At 44.9% G+C, this 21,935-nt stretch overlaps 1 protein-coding gene across 1 annotated transcript in view; it reads right to left on the minus strand.

Annotated features, from left to right (window-relative positions):
* GCNT4 (glucosaminyl (N-acetyl) transferase 4) overlaps positions 1-10,865 on the minus strand; it is a 29,737-nt gene extending 18,872 nt beyond the window's left edge. Inside the window, exon 1 of the mRNA XM_059916585.1 lies at positions 10,122-10,865. The gene's annotated coding sequence lies outside the window, so the exon portion shown is untranslated. The remainder of the gene's footprint in view (positions 1-10,121) is intronic.
* Between the last annotated feature and the right edge of the window lie 11,070 nt (positions 10,866-21,935).

A 21,935-nucleotide genomic window follows, 5' to 3' on the forward strand; every position in this document is an offset into this window, starting at 1 on the left:
GTTACAATCATTGAAACCGTGTGGCTAGAATAGACCACAGTGGGATGACCACAGAATAGAGTTCAGTGGGATGAAATTCAGAAACAGATCCAGTAGGCAAGGATTGTATGTATGGCTCTAGTAGAGATGGCAAATGCCTCCCAACATCCATCCTCCCTATCTTCTTCACTAAGAGAATCTCTATATTGCTGCTGGCAGTAACATACCCCTCTAAAAGACTTTCTCCCCAGCCTCCATTGTAGAGGAGCAGTCAATGACATACAATGTGGGGTATCTGGGAAAGTTCTTCAAAAGAACCTGATTCATGGTGGAAAGTATGCCATTTTCATCCATTTATCTGCCTGGAATTCCAACATGATGGCTTGCATTGTAGCAGCCACCTTGGGACCGTAAAGAACAGACTAGGAGAATATTAGCAACCTCAGCCCCAAAATCCTCAAACCGCTGAACCACTGGCAGCAAATGCCCACTCTGCATTCTTATTACATGAGAAGAAGAAGCCTTTATATGTGTAAGCAATTTTGCAAACATGCACTTTGAAAGATGACAATATGAAGATGGCAATGCTTCTCTCTCTCTCTCTCACACCCACACCCCCCCACACACACACACAGATGCAAAATAAAGCTTAAACCAGGTTAAAGTGTCTACTTGAACAATAGTATAATCCTGTATATAGTCAAGTGCAAATGTGTCTCACATGACACTGAAATTCTCCTCTGTCTGGATTTAGAGGCAGATGGTGGCTTTAGATAAACCTCTGAAGAAAAGCAAACTCCAAAAGTTACCAATTTAACTCTGATATTGGCATGAACAGAGCAGCCTGTTCACCAGGCCTCAGGTAAGCACCACTCAGCTTACGGCACATCTCCTCTTGGTTTTGGCCAGGAGCCCCATATAATCTCTGAAGGTCACCTTGCAGGTTGGCTGCCTTCTTGAGAACTTGTTTGGTTACAAACTTGTTGTACATCAAAAGAAAGATATCACTACCACGTAGGGTGAACTCTGTGGAGTAGTTCTTCCCTCCTCTCCTTCCTGCCACACCCTCGGCTCCCTCCACCTCACCCTCCTGCTTTACCTTTGTATACAGCATAATGGTTTGGAATTTAAAGCCAAGGTTTCTGAATTAAGTTCTGACTACACTAACAAGCTGTTACTAATCTAGTTAGCCCTCTGCCTCATCTGTGAAAGAGGGCCAGGGGCACTCACTCACATGGATGTGGTGACGACTAACTCAGCTCATGCTCTGGGTATATTTTGCCAGGAAAAGCCAACGGGCACTTGGGGTGCATTGATGGTAAGGGGTCAAGAGCATTTAAACAGGCAACAGCCAGGGAGGAGCACCGGTTAACATAGACCAGGGGCTACTCCGCAAACACGGACTGCGCTTTGTCCGCCACATGCCAGCCCCACTCCTGCACCCAGAGACCACCTCCAGAGGCAGCAGCAGGGGGTCTCCATCGGGCAGGATGGTGCAGAGGCCACATGAAAACCTTCCACATTCTCATGGTCAAGAGAGAATCAGGGGCTTCCCTGGTGGTGCAGTGGTTGAGAATCTGCCTGCTAATGCAGGGGACACGGGTTTGAGCCCTGGTCTGGGAAGATCCCACATGCCGCGGAGCAACTAGGCCCGTGAGCCACAACTACTGAGCCTGCGCGTCTGGAGCCTGTGCTCCGCAACAAGAGAGGCCACGATAGTGAGAGGCCCGCGCACCGCGATGAAGGGTGGCCCCTGCTTGCCGCAACTAGAGAAAGCCCTAGCACAGAAACAAAGACCCAACATAGCAATCAATTAATCAATTAATCAATCAATCAATAAATCTTTAAAAAAAAAAGAAATAGGGAGAAATGTTCCCTAGATCAACAGCAAAAAAAAAAAAAAAAAAAAGAGGGAATCAGACAGGTGCTTACTGTAATATTCTTACAACTTTTCCATAGGTTTGAAATTTTTCCAAAATAAAGCTGTTGTCTTTTAAAGAGAGAATCATAGGGGCAACAGGGAGTGGGCAGGACTAAAAGCCTTTGAAAGTCCCTGCCTTATATGAGGATTCAGGCGACACACTGTTAGTAGCATGCTTTTAAACATCTTTTGAAGTCTAGCGTCATCGCTGTCTTCTCTCTATAATCTATACTTTCAAAGTGTTACCCCGTTCACTTCTTTGTTATAAAAATAAATTTTCTTTTGTTGTTCCATATTTAGGAATTAGTTGATGATCATAAAAATATTCCATTATTTTATGGTGGTAAAATATACATAATATAAAATTTACCATTTTAACCATTTAAACAAAATCAGTAGTGTTAAAAAGTCTCTGTTCCTTAGCCTATCCTAGAAAAGCCGTTCCATAAATGTTAGAGAGATCACGGGTGGGTGAGTGGTTGGATAGATGGAAAGATGGGTGGTTGGATGGATGGAGATTTAGATGGACATGGATGGATCCATGGTTAAAATTTTAACCATTTTTAGGTGCACAGTTCAGTGGCGTTAAGTGCATTCACACTGTTGTGCAACCATTACCACCATCCATCCGCGGAACTTGTTCATCCCCCCCAAGTGAAACTCTGTGTCCATTAAACACTAAACACTCCCCTCTCCATGGCCCCTGGCAACCAACATTCTACTTTATCTTCCTATGAACTCGACTCCTCTAGGAACCTCACATTAGAGGAATCATGCGATATTTGTCATTTCATGGCTGGTTTATTTCACTTAACATCATGTCTTTAAGTTTCATCCATGTTACAGCATATGTCAAAATTTCCTTTCTTTTAAGGTGGCGTAATACTCCATTGTATGTATTATCATATTTTGTTTTTCCATTTGTCTGTGGATGGACACTTACATTGCTTCTATATCTTGGCTACTGTGAGTGCTGCTGCTATGGACATGGGTGGACAAATGTTCATGTCCCTGCTTTCACTTCTTTTGTGTACAGATCTTATATATGCCTTTACTTTTATATATCCTATTTATGTCCCCCTTCAGTTGGCCGCCCATCCAGGAAACATTAGCTGTGTGTCTACCACATGCCAGGCAGACACTACGTTAGATTCTGGAGAGATACACCTAGAAACTGTTGCCTGGGGGAATGAATACAGAGGGAAAGAAACAGTGAGGTCTTAGGAGACTTGACAACACAATCTGAGAAATCCCAGTTATTCTGTTACATTTGAATTTTATCATCTAGAGATAATTTCCCCAAAACGGTAAGTCACTAGCTAGCGTTTGGAAAAGTTTCTATTCTTCAGGGATTCTCTTGCCGTTGTGTTCCTTTCATGTTCCTCCTTCCTTAGCATCTCTCCTCTGGTTCCACATCCGTTCCTCCAGCTCCACAATCTCCATTTCCCCCTAGTAGTATTTTCCCACGATCTAGCCTTCGCAACTTAATTTGTGCCTACCTTGTGTGTCACTCCGCTTCTCTCTCCCAACCCATCTGATACAACATCTTTCTGTCTCCGCCTGCCTGAGAGTAGGGCAGGGTGGTGGCTATAAAGGCTGAAGTAAGGGAGAACCTGGAAAAGACGATGGCTGGCAGAGAGAGCCCCCCCCTTGTTGCCCCCAGGCGGAATGTGGGCGGATGGGGAAAGGCCGCCACAGTGCAAATAGTCCAGCTATGCCACAGTGATGCAGAGAAGAAGGAAGAGAAAAGGAACCTTGGCAAGCACAGGAGCTATGCTAGGCCTTGTTCTTCCTGATCCTGGGCACATGCTCGCCCTCTGCTGCCGTCTGGTAGATGACCAGGAGAAATACCAAGGTCTGCAGAGCCTTTGGAAACAAGTCCAACCTATCCAAGAGCAGATAGGCCGACTGTCTGAGTCTGAGCATAGCCAGGAAGCCCTCCTTCAAAGGGACAACCTCATCTATTCTCCCCTGAGCTAGATTCGAAAAACAGAGGGGGTGGGGGAGAAGGAAAAGCAATCAAAGACCCAGAAGTACAGGGTATTCATGGAGATTTACCAGAAATTACAAATTTAATAAATTACAAAAATAAGTGCCCTTATCACCCGGCACTTCTTCTTTTTTTTTTTTTTTTTGCTTGCCATGGTAAGGGAGAATGTCACATCAAAAGCGGTTTGGTAGCATCCTGGAAGAGAAAAGTAGGCTTGGATTTTATTGGGATTTTTTGCAGTTTGGTTTAACCCTGGTCTTTCAAACCAGGGTGAGGGAGGAGGGAGAGGGCTTGGGTAGGATTGGATAAGGATCATGAATGATGGAAAACTGCAGGATTCCAGGCACTTTTTCATACCCTAGCAATCATGGCTCAAAAGCATTCTTGCCATAGAATTGTTTTGCTTTTTGACTTTTTAAACTTTTTTTGGTGTGATTATATTATCTAAGTGTACTCCTTTAAGAATCATGTATGAGCACAATTTTACATTAAAAAAATCATTAAATAACCCGAATCTCTTGGCGAAATATGGACTTGAGCACAAAATTCTTGAGTTCTAGAGCCTGGGTGGGGAAGGCTGTGAAGCAGAGAAGAATGACAAGGCACAGCTTTTGCTTCCTATTATTTGGAAATTTCTGAATTCACCTTAATCTGACCATAAATAAGTTGAAACTTACCTTTGTGTCACCTACGAAAAAAACCCCAAGCTGATGGTATAAACATAACAGAGAGAAGCAATCGTCACAGTCCAACTGCTCCTGCCGACATGCTACAGAGATTGTTCCGTGAGGGGCACTGAGGATGGAGTTACAGAACACGGCGCCACACGGGGAAACCGTGCGAGGGGCACATCAGAACAGCAGTAATTTAAATGCAAACAACGATGGGACTGATGACAATTATTCTTCTGATTTTAGCCCCACAAGGTCTGCAAAAGATGCCAAGTTTTTAAGCCTCATTAACTGTGACTAAGGCCTCTAACAAAGAAGCTCATATTGTTATTAATTCCTCAGGCCAGGACATCAGCAGACAAATTGGCAGAAGACTCAAAGGTTTACGTGAAAAAGGACAGAAATGGGACTCAAATAGATCTGGACAGACTTGGATCTAGTAAGACGAAATTTAACAGAGATAAATACAAAGGCTAACACTTAGGTCCAAGAAATTAACTGCGTCATACCAGATGGAGAAATGTGATTTAACAGGAGCATCTGGAGAGAACAGTTCAGTGTTTTGGCTGACTATGCTCGGGAGGAGTCCCGGTTCGTTTGGTACGAGACTGCCAAAAGATTTTTAAAAGGCAGAAAAGCCAAACCAGAAACCAAACCAGTGTGGTCCTGGACAGCGTGAGAACCACAGAGCTGCAGAACATGAGAGCCTAAAGGGATCTTAGAGAGCATCTTCCATCAGTGTAGACTGTGGGACAGAGGACCGGATGGGTCTGTGTCTGGGTACAACCCTCTACTAGGATAGTGTCTCATAGAAGGTAAGCAGCACAGTGAGAAGCTAGTGACCACAGGAGGGAAATGGAAGTTTAAGACAAAAGAAGTGAAAACTCAACAGGAATGAAAGCTGGCTCCAAATATTAAATCGTGGGCGGCTGGGCCCCATCCCCAGAGGTTCTGTTTCAGCAAGTCTGATGGCCGCAGAATTTGCATTTCTAACAAGTTCCCAGGTGACGCTGATGCAGCTGGTCCAGGGACCACACTTTGAGAATCACTGTTCTAAGTAACAAAATCATTGTTTTTGTTTTGTAATATATATATATTTCTAAGATTTTACTAAGATACAATGGCTTATTTCCCAGTAAGTCCAAATTGGGGAGAATTTATTGGTTTTAAAACACCACACATTTGTATTTAAGATTATGCTCCTTTTAAAATTTCATATTGTTTAGCAGAAGTTCCATCTTTACTTTCTGACCCTTAGTGTTTCTTATTAGTTCAGCTTCATAAAGCAGACTTCTGCTTCTGCTTCCGTTCCTGGCATTTTATATAATAGGTAGTTTCCCTCTGGTCTCCTTCCACTTTTCCTGTATTTTTCTATTGTGTTCAGCAAATCAAGCTTCATTACATATTAAGATGTGACCTGCTTTTATCAAATGGTATCTGGTTTCCCACATCTTCTAAAATAGTAAATATCCACCCAATCCTTTCCCCCCAAAGCCCACCTGAGCACACTGTGCCCAGGGGCCCATTAGATTTTGAAGCAGCTGCATTCAATTCCTGATTAATTGAATTTGATCTTATATACTTGAAGCTTCAGCATTTAGATCCCACTAGGAAAATTACCAGCATATGGAAATGCATATAAAATGACATGCAAAGCAATGCAAATTAATATAAAACATACATCTCTAAATTGCTTGGGAAAAGTCTGTAAGCCTTGACATTGATATTATCTGTTTTGCTTCTTGCACTCTGACAAGCAGTGACTGGATCCTTTTACTACAGTTAATTTCATGCAGCATCCAGCACCTGACACTTGTTGACATGCTAAGTGGGAGGCGACCCTGTCTGTGAGTCAGGCAAATGGGATCCTGGCCTTAACTTTGCCACTATTTGGCTCTAAGGCCTTGGACAGGTTTTCAAAATTCTGAGTCTCAGATTCTACATCTGGAAATGATGGAAATGACATCATCATAATAAAACCACCAGCACTAAGGCTTACTGAGCACTCATTATGTGCCAGGTAAAATGCACACAGGCAGACACTGTACATAGATGATGCACACACACGTGCATACACGATGCACACATGCCTACCTTGTGCATACATCATGCACACAGGCAATCCTCACAACTGCCCACAAGAAGGTACCATAGAACGTGTACCCCTTAGATGTGGTGCCATTTCAGGGACCAGGAAACCAAGGCAGAAAGGTCAGGAAACTTGCACAAGGTCATAAGCTAGGGAGTGGCAGGGCCAGAGCCAGGGGCCCTCGGCAGTCACACTCCAGGGGCCGCTCTTAGCTACACTGCAGCTCTGTTTCATGATTTCCATCTACGTTTCTCCTAATCATTAAATTTGCATGATCTACAAAGTAAAACTTCAAATTTCACCGTCATATGGGCTTCAAAATATTGTTTCAGTAGATGGTGATGGTTTATGTTACATGAGTTTGATATCAGAATGGCAGCGCAATCAGACTTGTTTTTTACCTACTACTCCAAGAGTGGGAGGGGGGGTCCAGAGATATCCTCCATGTTCCACCTCTCCTCCCAACTTGCTCCATCCCATTCACATATAAATATGCATGAGGCTCTCTCATCTTCAAAAAACCGTCCCTCCATCCCACTTCTCACTGGAGGAGTTGCTTCTAGGGAGTTAAGTGCGGTGGCCACTGTTAGTCCTCAGCCCCCCAGCACACTCACACTGGCACCATGCAAGGTGCTCACTCCCACTACGGTTTAGGTTGAGACTCAGCACCGCTGCCCTGGTTTTCCTCCCACCTCTCCCCATAAAGATAGGGGCTCTTTTCCAGGTCACCCCCACCAATTTACCCCAGCCTTAAAATAACACCCCAATACAGATGACCCCCAGCATTTTTGGAGCGTCTGCTTTCTCCAGCCACTTATTAAGTATTTTCACTCAGGAGCCTCAAAAGCAGCTCAGACTCAACAAAAGCAAATGTGTCTTTCCTCCCCAAATCTGCACCTCCTCCACATTCCTTTGTAAATGGCAGCACCCATCTACCCAAGTGCTGAAGTCCAAACTTAGAGGGAGTCCCCCTGCACTCTCATACCTTACAGTAAACTAGTCAAGTCACCCCAGAGTCTATCCTGAATCTACCCACTTGTGTCATCCTCACTGCCACTGCCTCAGATAGACCTCCAGGCCCCTCATACCCCCCACCCAAACTAGCCGTGTCTACTTCAGGGGCTCCTCAAATCCATTCTCCACACAGCACCTGGAGTTTTGTTTTGAATCTAAATCTCATCAGGATACTTTCAGGTGTGAAACTGTCTTGAGAATCAAGCCCACAAAATGGCCCCAAGGCCTGGCATCATCCAGCCCTGGCACCTGCTGACCTCGCCTGGCGCCATTCTCCCCTCAGGTCACATTGGACCTCTCCTTTCCTTGGATCCTCCCTGCTCTGCCCTCCTCTGGTCTTAAGGTGCCCTCTTTCCTGGGGTGATAATACTTGCCCTTTCTTCTCCTCCTCCTCCTCCTGCTTAGTTTATGCAGCTCCTACTCATCCTTCGGGTCCACCTTAAATCTCCCCAAGAAGGCTTCCTGCCTCCCCCCAGGCCAGTAAGCTACCTCTGTGCTCCCACTGCACCCTAGTATGGGCCTGGCACACAGTAAGTGCTCACTAAATTTGGATTGACGGATTGACTTTTCAACCTCACATCACACAATCTGTCTTATTGCTTTCTTCCTGCATTCAAACCTAAAAAGACCCAGGTCACCAAGTCATACTCCCAACAGTGGTGGCTCCTGCTGTCATTCATTCTCAAGGGAGCAGATACTGGGCACTGCCACGTACAGTCTCCACCTGCCCCCGCCCCCATGACCGAGCTCATTCAAAGTCAGGATGATAACTATTTATTGCCTGCCTATCCCAAGGGTACTTAATGTGATGCCATCAAGTGCCAACTTGACTTATTGCCCAACTCCGCCATTCACTCCTATACCCCTCTGGGCAGACATTGCAGTATTTAGTAAATTTGCTTCTCAAAGGAACACTTCTCACCAACCCCCCTCCCCCAACGAAACTCTCCTTTCACTCAGTGCCACACAACCTGACTCTATGGCTATTGTTTCTCTGCAAATACAAGTAAGATATAAGATATGATTCAATAGCATCTTAATCGGTCATTTCTCACAGACAATTGATTCTTAGAAAGTGCAACAGAGGAACTGCTCTCTGCAACAACCCACTTACTTTTAAAGATTTTACTTCCTCAAGACACCATCAACAAAAGCTATCAAAACGGACAGCTAGGTTCTAGATTGTCTTAGACTGATAGGTGGTTTAATAATAAAGGCATGCTTCTGGAAGATCAGAAGGGGTGACTTCTGTCTACCAAATCACATGGACACTTAATTTAATATCATCCCCAACTCCCTTAATCTTCTGGTTTGCTGCTTTTCAGTTTAAAGGACGAGAAGAGGAAAAGACAAGTGCCTAAGGGCTAAGGCCACCTCTCCCTTACCCAGCGAGGGAAATACACGGTTCCCCGCTACAACAAGGAAAACCTCCCCCAGGCAGGAAAGCTTAGTTCTGAAATTTACAAAACAATACCCACCCACTAGCACTTTTAGCCTAAGTTAAGATGGTAAACTGACTCGAGAGCCCAGGCCTCGTGGCTCGGATCCTCGGAGGCTCTCAGCTCGATGGAGGAGGTGCCGCCACCTCACAGGGGGACGATCCGGGCCAGCTCTGCGGCACGAAAACTTGACCTTAAAAAGCGCAGAAGCTCGTCCCAGCGGAAGGCGCGGCCGGGGGGACTGCTCCGCAGCTTCTGATCCCCAAACTATTAAGAGACACCCCACTCCCACCTGGCCCTAAAGGAGAAGCCACGCCAGCAGCCCATTCCCGCGCTACGCGCCCGGCTCCCGCACACTCGCCTCCGCCGCCCACAGGCAGCGTGGCCCGGCCCCGCGGGTGCAGGGCTGCGGAAAAGCAGGCGTCGCGATTCCGGCTCGGCACGTTCCTCGCGGAGCCCGCTCCTCTGTGCCCCTCACCTGGGCGGCTCCAAGTGGCCAGGAGACCGAGACAGCGGGACCCCTGACCCCGGAAAGGGCGCGTCCGGGAGCCGCGTTCTCACCGCTCGGGGAGAGCCCCGGGGAAACCCTGGTGCGGACGCGCCCCGCTGCTCCCGGCCTGCCCGCAGGTCCTGCCCCGGGAGCCCGGGATGCGGGCGCCGTGGCTCCGTCTCCCAGGACACCCTCACGCTGACACGCGCTGGTCGCCCCGCAGCCCGCGGACCTCGGAGAACTTTCCAGCGTCCGGCAGCCGGCGGGGCCCCGAAGTCAAGGCGGGCGCGCAGCCAGGCCAAGGCTCAGCCCGCTATCCCGCTGCGGCTGCCCCGGGCAGCCTCCCTCGCTCCCTCCGTCCGTCCCTCCCCCCCTCCCCCACCTCGCGAGGGACGCGGCGCCCAAGTCTTCCCCCGCTGGAAAGTGAAAGTCGCGATGAGGGGGTCCGGGCGTCCCCAGGACGGGCCAGGAGCCCCGCACCCCGGCCCCGCGCGTTCCTCGCTGGACTGCGTGGCCAAGTGGACTTACGAAAGGGAGCGGGGGGAGCCCCGAGCGCGGGGTCCCCGCGGGTGCAGGAACCGCTGCGGCCGGGCCGCGAGCTGCGCTGCGGACTCCTGGTCCCGCGGCGGCGGCGGCGGCGGCGACTGGCTCCCGCCTCCTCCTCCTCCTGGTCCTCCGCCGCCACCTCGGCGGCGCGCCCTGCTAGAGAGTTGCTCTCCCTCGGCCGGGGACTGTAGAGCGCCGAGCGGCCCCCGTGACGTGGAGGGGAAGGAGGAGCGCCTCCGCCGCGCTCCCGCAGAGGGAGCTCCCGCCCCTGCACTCGGGGGTCCAGGCTTCGCTCTCGAGACAAAGTTCCCAGGCGCGCGCGGCGCGCTCCGCTCTCTGCCGCTGCCCTGAGCGTCAGCCAGGTTCGGTTCCCTCCCCACATTAAACAGCAAGAAAGTCGAGGTCTGGAGAGCTAAGTGACTTGCCCAGAGATGCTCAGGGGGCGGTGACAAAGCAAACACATCTGCGACTCCTTGCTTTTCCCTTTGCGAGGCTCCGGTCCTGCAGGAATCGCCTCGCTCTCATTGGTAAGACCAGGATAGTGTCCCACGCAGCCTGGAGAAATATCATCTAGGAGCAGCGTGGGAAGGGGGAGCTGTATGTCCAATAGTACGAAGTTGTGTTTCAGTCTGTGCCTACATTTCACATAGACATTCTAAAGCTTCCTCTTTACCCTCAAGCGGGGGTGAAGGTGGCGGGCCGTGCCGGCGCGGCATCCGGTCCCAACTCTGCTCACCCAATAATTGCCTGAAAGCAAGCACACGCCTACTTAACCAACAGGGCAATATCTACGCCTCAGCCTTGGTAGCGGGCTCTTGGGACTATACTAACTCTGTGAAGTAGATGCCCTACGCTGTGCTTGTAATTCTCGACCTTCCAGACGTCTCCCGTGGCGCTCCAAGTCCTTGGGGGCCAGAGGCTCCTGCGCCCGGCTTTACAGTCAGGGGATGCACCGGGGAAGTCAATCCCAGCCGGTTTCTTCCTTCCGTCCTCAGTCAACTCATGCTGACTGAGAGCCTGCTGTATGCCAGATGCGTTGGTGAGGAGCCAGATAGGACCAGGTAAAACGGGTTAGGCCTTGAGACCCAGGGAATCCCAAAGAGGGAGCGCTGCATGGGACCCCATATCCTTTACTCCCAGGATCTGGAGTCTGCCCACAGTAATAGAGACTCTGAGACCGCCCTGCCTTTAAAAAATTCCCTTGTGTTCGGGAAAGCAAGTATTTTAATATCCACCTTGCAGACTTATTTTCAAGCAAATGACCAGCTTTGCATTCATCTCCTTCTCTCTAGTGCGACCTCCTCTTTCTGGAAGAGTCATTAAAGGTCACATTATTCACCCTTCTGGTCTCCCTCATGATGATGATGATGATAAAAACAACTCAGGCTTCTATTATCCACTGTGAGCACTGTTCTAAGCAGTTTATGCAGATTCATCTTTCAATCCTCACAACTTTATGAGGGAGATGCCATTTCTATTCTGATTTTACAGAGGACCAGAGGGAGGTAAGTGAGGTGTAATAACGTACCTGTAAGGGACAGAGCCAGAACTCAGACCCGGGTGGTCTATCTCAGTGTCCATGCCATTAACAGCTGAGGAAATGGAGGCTTCCAGGGCTGGAATCCAAATGGTCCACCAGCCATCATCAGCCTGGCTCACAGCATAGATTCCAGTTACCTAAGCAAAGGGTGCTATGAAATCCATACACACACAATTCCTCCCAAATTGGCCAATTTAAAAATTTGAATATATCATATCATAAAGTAGTTGTCCATTCACTTACTTGCTCCCCTGTTTCCAACTCCCAGATCAACCTTTTTGTCATAAAGCAAACTGTTTCTATGATGGAACCTTAAAAAAATACCTTTACCATAAAGTTTGTAAATTTTGTTGTTTTTTGTTTTTTCTACTCAGACCATATTCAGCTCATTCCCTGTCTTCTTCAGTTAGTTACTCTCTTCCCTTAAAACCTTGCTCGGATCAGCATCCCAGGTCTTCAGAAAGGATGCCTCTAGGCTGGATGGTGGCCCCCTAAGGCCTCTGCTACACTCTACAGTGTGCTTAGCATCCCCCGGGTATTAGTTTCCCAGGGCTACCTAACAAATTACCACAAACTGGGTGACTTAAAACAGCAGAAATTTATTCTTTCACAATTTGGAGGCTAAAAGCCTGAAATCAAGGCATTGGCAAGGCTGTGATCCCTCTGAAGGATCTAGGAAAGAATCCTTCTCTGCCTCATCCTAGCTTCTGGTGGTTGCTGGCAATCCTTGGCATTCCTTGGCTTATAGCTGCATCACTCCAATCTCTGCCTTGTCATTACATGAGCTTCTTTTCCTGTGTCTCCTCTGTGTCCAAATTTCTCTCTTCTTTAAGGACACCAGACATTGGATTTAGGGTCACTTAAGTCAAGTATGACCTCATCTTAATTGATTACAATACATATGCAAAGACATGAACTTTGAGGGGACACTAGTCAACCCAGTACAATCCCCAAAAGTCATCGTCAATGAAAATGTATTGCTTGAGCTAAGGATGCAAAGAGGCATAAATCACAGACCTTGCCCTCAAAGAAAGACACTGTAGTTACAGAGGTAGTCCCTGCACTCGGAACATAAATCACCAACAAGATAGGGGATGCTTAGAGTCAACTGACTGGGGCCAAATGGTAGCCATGCCAGAGGAATTCAGCCAAGGGGACACAGTCACTGAGGACACCACTAAAAGATTTCACTCAGAGTGGCGGGGCGGGCGGTGGTGAGTTCCAAGTAGATCCTTGAAGGAAAAGTAGGAAAAGCAAAGATAAGTAAGGAGGCCTTATCAAAAGCACAGCTCCAAGCTCCTTATCAAAAGCACAGCTCCAGAATCTTACTTCTGAAGTTTCGCTGTAGAAATGAGAGGCTGAAAGGATGCAAATAACTACCATATGGAGTAGAAGAACATGGTGAATTACTTTGGCTATAATAATAGTATGCTGTAATGCTGCAGCAATTAGCATGTTGTGAAGTGGTCTCTCGTTCATTAATTCTATTGGGTCTTCAAAATGACAATCCTGAGTGTTATCATATAACCAAGGATCCTGGGGCTCAAAGGTCAAGTAACTTGTCCAGGTCAATCAGCAAATCAGTCGTAGAACTGGTAGGAAACACATTGGTCTCGCTATTCCTCGTTCAGGAATTTCCCCACGAAATGATGTTGCCTCCTGGGTCAACCTTCCAGTACTGATTGTGTTGTTCTTGGCCCAAGGAAAGTATTTGAAGAACAGAGTAATCCTGCAAGAAATGGAAAGGCTCCTAAAAGCCATGTAAATCCCAAATTGGAATTGTGAAAAACCCTCCCAAGCCATCTGAATTGGTTTCACGAAACCTTCTGAGGAATTTCTAATGTAGTAAAAAGTCTTCTTTGGCCTTCAGAAACATTATAGGATCCAGTGGCCTTCTGCAGAACTCAGCTGTTTATCTTAAGGAAATAGGGGCTGAATGGAACTTGAAGGCATGAAGAGACATTGGTAAGAAGTTGAGGGGAAGCTGAGTACAAAAGACAAGAAATTACACCACAAGGTGGTAAGGCAGCAGAAACTGATAATCGAAGCTCTGGGTCTGGGTTCACCAGCGTGGAGTCATACACAGATGACCAGATCTCGGCATGTTTTGGAGCCTTTCTAATAAGAATTTGTAACTATGGCTACCAACTGGAAGCAAGCAGGAAGTCTAGCCTTGGGCTGAATGTCTGATGCTTAATATGTTTCCCCGGATTTTCCTTTACTTAGCAAGCAGGTAACTTGCCAAATTCTCTTCTGGCTGAGTCTTTAAAGGTATATTTAAGGATGAAATGCTTTTGCGACTAGTGTGATTCACTGAATTCTTGCTTGTGCAAAATGCCGCACTGGTTGCTATGGAAGAATACAAAAATATAAGCCAGTCCCTGACCTTGAAGGAAATCCCATTTAATTTAGGAGACATGAGACATATAGAGTAAACATGGTATAAGTGAGACTACAAATGAAATTTGTAAGCAGTTTCTCATCACTCAGTTGTCTGTTCAGATGCAACTTTTCAAAGCCAGGCCCTCCTGGCTCCCCTTTTAAAAACAATGGCTTGCCCCACCTCCATATCACCTTCTAGCCCTTTATCCTGATATGCGGGCTTTATGACATTTATCACTATCTGAAATTAAATTTTTCTGAATTTAATTATTAAATTAAATGTTTGCTTGTTTACTCTAGACATACTCAAGACATAATAACCATGAGGACATGGAATTTGTCATGTTCTTTGCTGTATTCCTAGTACCTAAAACAATGTTGAACACACATTAGGTGCTCATTAAATACTTGTTAAATAAATGAATAAAATACATATTAATCAACTGAAAATGGGCTAAGATAACTTGGATTAATGTAGTGTTTCCCACATTTGCCTTATAAGAATCACCTAAGCAGCTGTCAAAAAAATTCCCTGGAGGTTTTGATTCAGTAAGCCTGGAGTAGGGCCCAGGAACTGTATTTTAAAAAAGCGTCCCAGGTGACTCTTTTAATGGGGCAGCATGGGAAACACAAGATTAATACAGTGATTGATGGTGGGTGAAAGAGAAAAATGAAGTGATAAGAGCAGGTACGAGAGGTCAGTGGCTGCTCATTGGAATCATCTGGGGGAGATTTAAAAAGTACTGATGCATAGATGCACAGATTCCAGATCAATGAAATTAGAATCTCTGCCAGTGGGTCCTGGATTTGGGCCAGTTTTAAAGTTCCTCAGGTGATTCTCGTGATCAGCCAAGGCTGAAAACCCCCTAAGGTCTGTGGAAATATTTTATCAGTACTCCAAGTATATTGCTAGGTTGTGCTCCAGTGGTGTCCAGCTTCTTGGGTCCCTCAGCTGCAACCTTTGATCTCCTAGTCTGGAAGGGACATGTGTAACTCGATTTGTGGTGAACTATAGTAGCTTTTTGCTCTTGTTTAAAAAAAAAAAAAATGTCATTTAAAGCAACAACTGAATGTAATCTCTTGTACTTCATGGCTGGAGTGGAAAACACCTACAAGAATATTTTTATGGTGAGAAAGCCAAGGCGCCCTGAGCAGAGCCTAGATGGGCAGAAGTGAGTCACAGAGCCCAAATGCTATGCTTCTAATACAATGAGGAAAGCATAGAACACTGAGTTTCTCCCATGGGCCTGGAGAAATGTGATAGGTGGCTCAGGAAAGAAAGCCAAGGGGAAGATGTAGAAAGAGTCTACAGATGTAGTTCTCAGCCTGGTTGCGTATTATAATCACTTGGGGAGCTTAAGTCATTACTGATGCCCAGACATTCTCAAAGATTCTACTGCTATGGATTAGGGGTATAGTGTGTGTGTGTGTGTGTGTGTGTGTGTGTGTGTGTGATGCAGCAGGGTTGTTAATCAGAGGTTTACAGAGAAAGGGGGGAGCCTGGTAACTTACTCCTCATAGAAACAAAAGCTACTATGTGCCAGCCACCGGGATGCCCGCTTTGCACAGATTATCTCATTTAATCCTCAGGGACATCTCAGGAGGGAGGCACCTTGGTAGCTCCATTTCAGACATGGAATGAGACCTAGGGAGGGTCACAAGGTTCCATAACCTGTGAGTGGTGGAGCCAGGATGTCAGGTGAGTCTGCGCTCATATCCACTGTCCTATACTGCTTCAGCCAGAGCAGGGTCTAAAGAGAACGTCCTTGGGAAGAAATTCCCTGTGGTAGAGGTCAGTCAACCTTAGGTTGTTTGCTGTGCTGTGCTATCACTCCTTTCCCTTTACCACCAAGCCTTCAGTGAAGCCTGCCCCACAAGAGCTGGGGTGGGTGGCGCTTTAGGGGAAGGACCAGGGGCGGGTGAGATTAGCATGCGGTAGAGAGATATGGGGGTGAGGACAGCACTAGTGGCTGAGAGCAATGCCCAGGTACCAAGCTGACCGGCTTGCTGATGGAATTTCATAGAAAAGCAGCTACAGGGACTCCCCTGGCGGTCCAGTGGTTGGGACTTCCCCTTCCAATGCACGGGGTGCGGGTTTGATCCCTGGTTGGGGAGCTAAGATCCCACATGCCTCGGGGGCCAAAAAACGAAAACATAAAATAGAAGCAATATTGTAACAAATTCAATAAAGACTTTAAAAATAGTCCACATCAAAAAAAATCTAAAAAAAAAAAAGAAAGAAAAGCAGCTACAATGGGAGAGCCTATTCTTGGGAAAAATAGGGGTACCTAAAGTCAGGGAGCTGGTGGACTTTGCCCTGTACATTGACTGAGGGACTCAAGTCATTCTACTTGGCTTCTAAAGGAAAAGGAGATGCACCGGTACAGAGACTTAGGGCTCTCTGGTTTACATTACTACACATAATCATTCGTGGCACAGAGCTAAGCTCTTCCAAATTTCACTGTTTACTCCCTTTTTCACCCTGATTTTTTATTTGGCTGAGAACCAACATTTTTTCTCTTTCCTTTTTAAAAAAATTGAAGTATACTTGATTTATAATGTTGTATTAGTTTCAAGGAATTATATACATATATAGTATAATATATATTATATATATGTATATATATCCTTTTTCAGATTCTTTTCCATTATAGGTTATCACAAGATATTGAGAACCAATATTTTCTTAAACCTCTTCATTTCCATCACCAGCATTTCTTTCGGGGCCATTTTTACCCAAGAAACATAGAAACAAAACATAGTTTTTGTTTTGTTTAATCATTTCACAACAGTTAATGAGTAGGCAGTAATGAACAGAGAACAAAAAAGCTGTGCTGAGATGAATATGCTGGGGGATTGGCGAGGCTCACCCACCAGCTAGGTAACTTGCCTTACCACTTCCTTGCCTCCAGCTTTGAAGGACACGAGCCAACTTCATGTCTCAGCCACAATGCCAGATGTCATTGAACTTCAAGGTGTCTTGTGAACAGTGAAAAACAGAAATGTTAACTGCTTTTACCTTTAGAAGTACCACTCTTTACATTACAGCTTCAAATGTTTGCATCTACTGTTCCTACTTTAAAGTCCCTGGCAAAGCAGCCTAAATGAAAGAATATGAACTTACAAATATGTCCAAGGAATTTAGAAGTTAACTATGCAGCTTTTACTCGGGACTTTAAATGGAGGTGACTTGATTTGACATGGCCTCAAATTCTGTTCCTCTTATTTAGGTGGTAAGAGAACTGGGGACATGAGAACATTATGATTAAGTTTAAGCAGATAACACATATATATAGAATCTAAAAAAAAAAAAAAAAAAAAAGGGGGTTCTGATGAATCTAGGGGCAGGACAGGAATAAAGATGCAGACATAGAGAATGGACTTGAGGACATGGGGAGTGGGAAGGGTAAGTTGGGACAAAGTGAGAGAGTGGCATGGACATATATACACTACCAAATGTAAAATAGATAGCTACTGGGAAGCAGCTGCATAGCACAGGGAGATCAGCTTGGTGTTTTGTGACCACCTAGAGGGGTGGGATAGGGAGGGTGGGAGGGAGACACAAGAGGGAGGGCATATGGGGCTATATGTACACATATAGCTGATTCACTTTGCTATACAGCAGAAACTAACACAGCACTGTAAAGCAATTATACTCCAATAAAGATGTTTAAAAAAATGTAACTACAAATAAAAGTAAATAATTCTAAATACATTTCTGTGATTGCATTAAAAAAAAAAGTTTAAGCAGAAACTTACCACATGAGATGAGAAGAAATAGAAGACGAGGGGGTCCAAAGAAATACACGTGGAGGTTACGTGCTATCAGCCCTCACAGTCTTGAGAATCCAAAGGGACTTAAAATACAAGTCCTATGGGCACATGCATTCAATTAACAAGGCAGTTTTCTGTGAAAATTGAGTTTGGGCAATATCTCAGATGAATAAACTTTACACATTCGTTATGCCTGGAACTCCCTAGATTGAAAAAGAGAGAGCCCAAGAGCAGATACCAATGTATTCATACTGAAACTCTTCCAGTAAGACTTCTGCATTCCATTTTCTACCAGTGAGTATCTCCGTCTGTCCTGCCTGTCATCCACCAAAGTGAGCAAACACTGACACCTCAGAATGTGTAGGTGGCAGAAGTAAGTAGGGTCACTGTCACTCAGAGTGATGTTCACAGTTTTAATCATAACATATATTTTCAGGCAGATAATTTTGGTTGAGACAGAGGAAATATATGATACCTAACAGCCTGAGTTGTGAAGCCAGATTACCAGGTTCGAATCCCAGCTCTACCACTCGGTAGCTGTGTGACTTTGGGCCAAGTTACTTCATCCTATACCTCAGTTTCCTCATCTATAAAATGCGGATAATATTTCCTACCTCATAGGGTGTGGTGAATATTAAATGAGTTAACACATCGGAAGTGCTTATAACAATGACTGGTATATGTTAAGTGCTCAATAAATATTAGCTCTTACCCCACCCCTGCCCCTGCCTTACACAGGTTTTTTTTTTTAAATAAATTTATTTATTTTATTTATTTATTTTTGGCTGTGTTGGGTCTTCGTTGCTGCGCGTGGGCTTTCTCTAGTGGCGAGCAGGGGCTACCCTTCGTTGTGGTGCGCGGGCTTCTCATTGCGGTGGCTTCTCTTGTTGCGGAGCACGGGCTCTAGGTGCGTGGGCTTCAGTAGTTGCGGCACGCGGGCTCAGTAGCTGTGGCTCGCGGGCTCTGGGGCGCAGGCTCAGTAGTTGTGGCGCATGGGCTTAGTTGCTCTGAGGCATGTGGGATCTTCCTGGACCAGGGCTCGAACCCGTGTCCCCTGCACTGGCAGGCGGATTCTTAACCACTGCGCTGCCAGGGAAGCCCCAGGGTTTTTTTTTAACTGGCAGTGTGGAGTTTGTACATCTGACTACTTTCCCGCACATGGGCATGTACTTACTTCTCGCAGCCAGTCAAGGTAACCCCACTTCCCTGGCTAGTGACTGCTTTGGAACAAGCAGATGGCACAATTTTGTCTAATGACATACAATTTCCTGGGGTGGTGGTGTCAGGGAAGGTTTCTTCCCAAAAGACATGCATTGGAAGAAAATTTTCCTTCCTTCTTTTAATAATGCTGTTTCTGCATGTACACCTGCCTATAACAGCAGAGCCATCTTGGTACTGTGAAGGGAGCTGGAAGAAAGATGGAAACAATCATGATATTGTTGAATTAAAGAATTAACCAACCCCCAAATTCCTACCTCTGGACTTAATATATGAAATAATAAATTTTCCATTATGAGTATGGTTTTCTGTTATCATACTTGAAAACGCCCTGATTGATACTTCTTGAGTATCTAGTATGTTTGAGATATTTTATTAGAAACACAAAGAGCAAAACCCTAAACCTGACCTCGACAAGTTTTCCAGCTACTTGAGGGAGATGAGCCATTGAAAGAAAACTAATAATACCAAGCAGTAAATATTAAGTGCTTGGCCTGAGAAAGCAACACAGGTGGTCATATATGAGGAGAGGGCTCAAAGATGGACATAGATGGACAGATGGGAGAGGGAACATTCCCGGTAGTATAAACAAAATGTTGGGTAGAGTTAGGGATTGTATTAGTTTGCCAGTGCTGCCATAACGAAATACTAAAAACTGGGTGGCTTAAACAACAGAAAATTATTTCTCACAGTTCTGGAGGGTAGAAGTCCAGGATCAAAGCGTCAGCAGGGCTGATTTCATTCTGAGTCCTCTCTCCTTTGTTTGCAGATGGCTGCCTTTTTGCTGTGTTCCTTATGGTCTTTTGTCTGTTCACATGCAACCCCAGTATCCCTTTGTATGTCCAAAGTTTTTCATCTAAGGACACCAGTCAGACTGCATTTGGACCTACTTTAACTGCCTTATTTTAATTTAATAGTCTCTTTAAAGGTCCTATCTCTAAATACAGTCACATTCTGAGGTACTGAGGGTTAGGACCTCAACATATGAATTTTGAGAGGGCACAATTTCAGTCTATAAAAGGGATGAAGAAGGAGCTTAAGAGTGAGTAAAAGGTTAGAGATGGCTGGAGATGAAGCTGGAAGGTTACGTCAGGACCAGAGAGCTAGGGGCCTCAAATGTTGGGCCTAGATTTTACTCTCGCAGTAGCATCAGGGAAGTAAAACAGACCCTTAGGAAGAATAATTTGCTGGAGTGTGCTCCAGGTTTTTATAAGGCAAAGAACAGGGGTGAGAGAAACGGGATAGGGCTGCACATAGTCTAGTCCTGATAAAGGACTGAGCTCAGGAGGGGAATTCGAAGTGACTGAATGAAAGAGAAATGGAGGACGAAAGGACAAGATGTATGCTTGGACATTCCCAGCAATCAGGCCAGGGGAGGCTTATGCTGTAAATTCAAGTCTTAAAAGGAAGTGTTGTGAGTCCTGGGACCTTGGGGTTCCAGCTTTCTAATATTTAGGAGTACCTGTCTGAAAGGGAATAGACTTCCTTGTTGGGTATGGAGTATCCTGGAGATATTCAGGAACTTAGTTTTATAGAAAGGATACAAATATCAGAGAAGATTGCATTATTAGATATTCTTGGAAGTCCCTCGTATGGCTTAGGGTCCAGAAGCTTGTTTCATTTAGAACACAGAATAGGCAAAACATCTAGCCAATACCCCAAATCACCCAATCATCTCACAGGGAAGATCTGAGGTAAGGTAGCTCTCCGGACCCCAACCCTGCTTGAAGTAGACCCTTTTGTTTAGTTTGGGCAATACTCAACATGCCTCCACTAGGTGTGAAGTCAGTTGCCAGTTGGTATACTTAATGTTAAATGGGCTTGGAAAACTAAGTTTAAGAATTTGATCTCTAAAATGAAAACTCAGAATGGCAAGATTTCTTATGCTATAAACTTAGAATGTATGACTTTTGTAAACTGTAATCACTAAACAAAATACTTGCTTTTAAGTTATTTTTTAAAAAATATTTTTAAATTACAAAAGAAATATGTGCGTGGCTTTTTTTTTAAGTTGAAAGTAAACTGTAATATATCCTTCCAACTTCCCCAGTCCAACTCCCTTAGGAACAGGCACTGCAATTTTATTTGTAGCATTCCAGACCTTTTACTTGACATCTCCCACACCACACACATACTTATACATACAAATACACATTTCATAGCTTATAAAGTAGATATACCATGCATAATATAAAAATATGTATATTTATATGGCTATATATATTATACATGCATTCAAAGGCATATAATTTTCTTTAAACTTTTTATTTTATATTGGAGTATAGCCGATTGACAATGTTGTGATAGTTTCAGGTACACAGCAAAGGGACTCAGCCGTACATATACATGTATCCATTCTCCCCCAAACTTCCCTCCCACAGAGGCAGAAAGGCATATAATTTTTATTTAACACAATCAGGATTTGTACTAAATACTGTCTAACAATTTGCATTTTTCAGTTACTTATATATATAATATATAATAAGTACATTGTATACTTATATATATTGTATATATTTCCCATGTTAGTACATATATTCCCAAATGGCCCATGTTTTAAATATCTCCTTAAGTAATGAAAGCCAAATAGACCACCTCAGGTATATTATTCAAAAATTAGAAAAATAGGGTAGTCTAAGAAAATGATAATGGAACAATAAAATTCTTGTCAGTTCTCAAACATCACAACATGTAGGATTCACTTTATCCTGAACATTTTCAATGGACTCTCAAAGGAAGAAAAATAAAATGATCTGTCTTTACACTTTTATGAATAGGCAAACATTTTCAGGTGCTATCTTTTCAGATATTTAAAATTTTTATCTGAATACAAAGAATAAACACAGAGTACCAATTTCAAAGTTGCGAAAGGGTGCACGTAG

The sequence above is a fragment of the Balaenoptera ricei genome, chromosome 3, assembly GCF_028023285.1.
Source record: "Balaenoptera ricei isolate mBalRic1 chromosome 3, mBalRic1.hap2, whole genome shotgun sequence".
Lineage (NCBI taxonomy): Eukaryota > Metazoa > Chordata > Mammalia > Artiodactyla > Balaenopteridae > Balaenoptera > Balaenoptera ricei.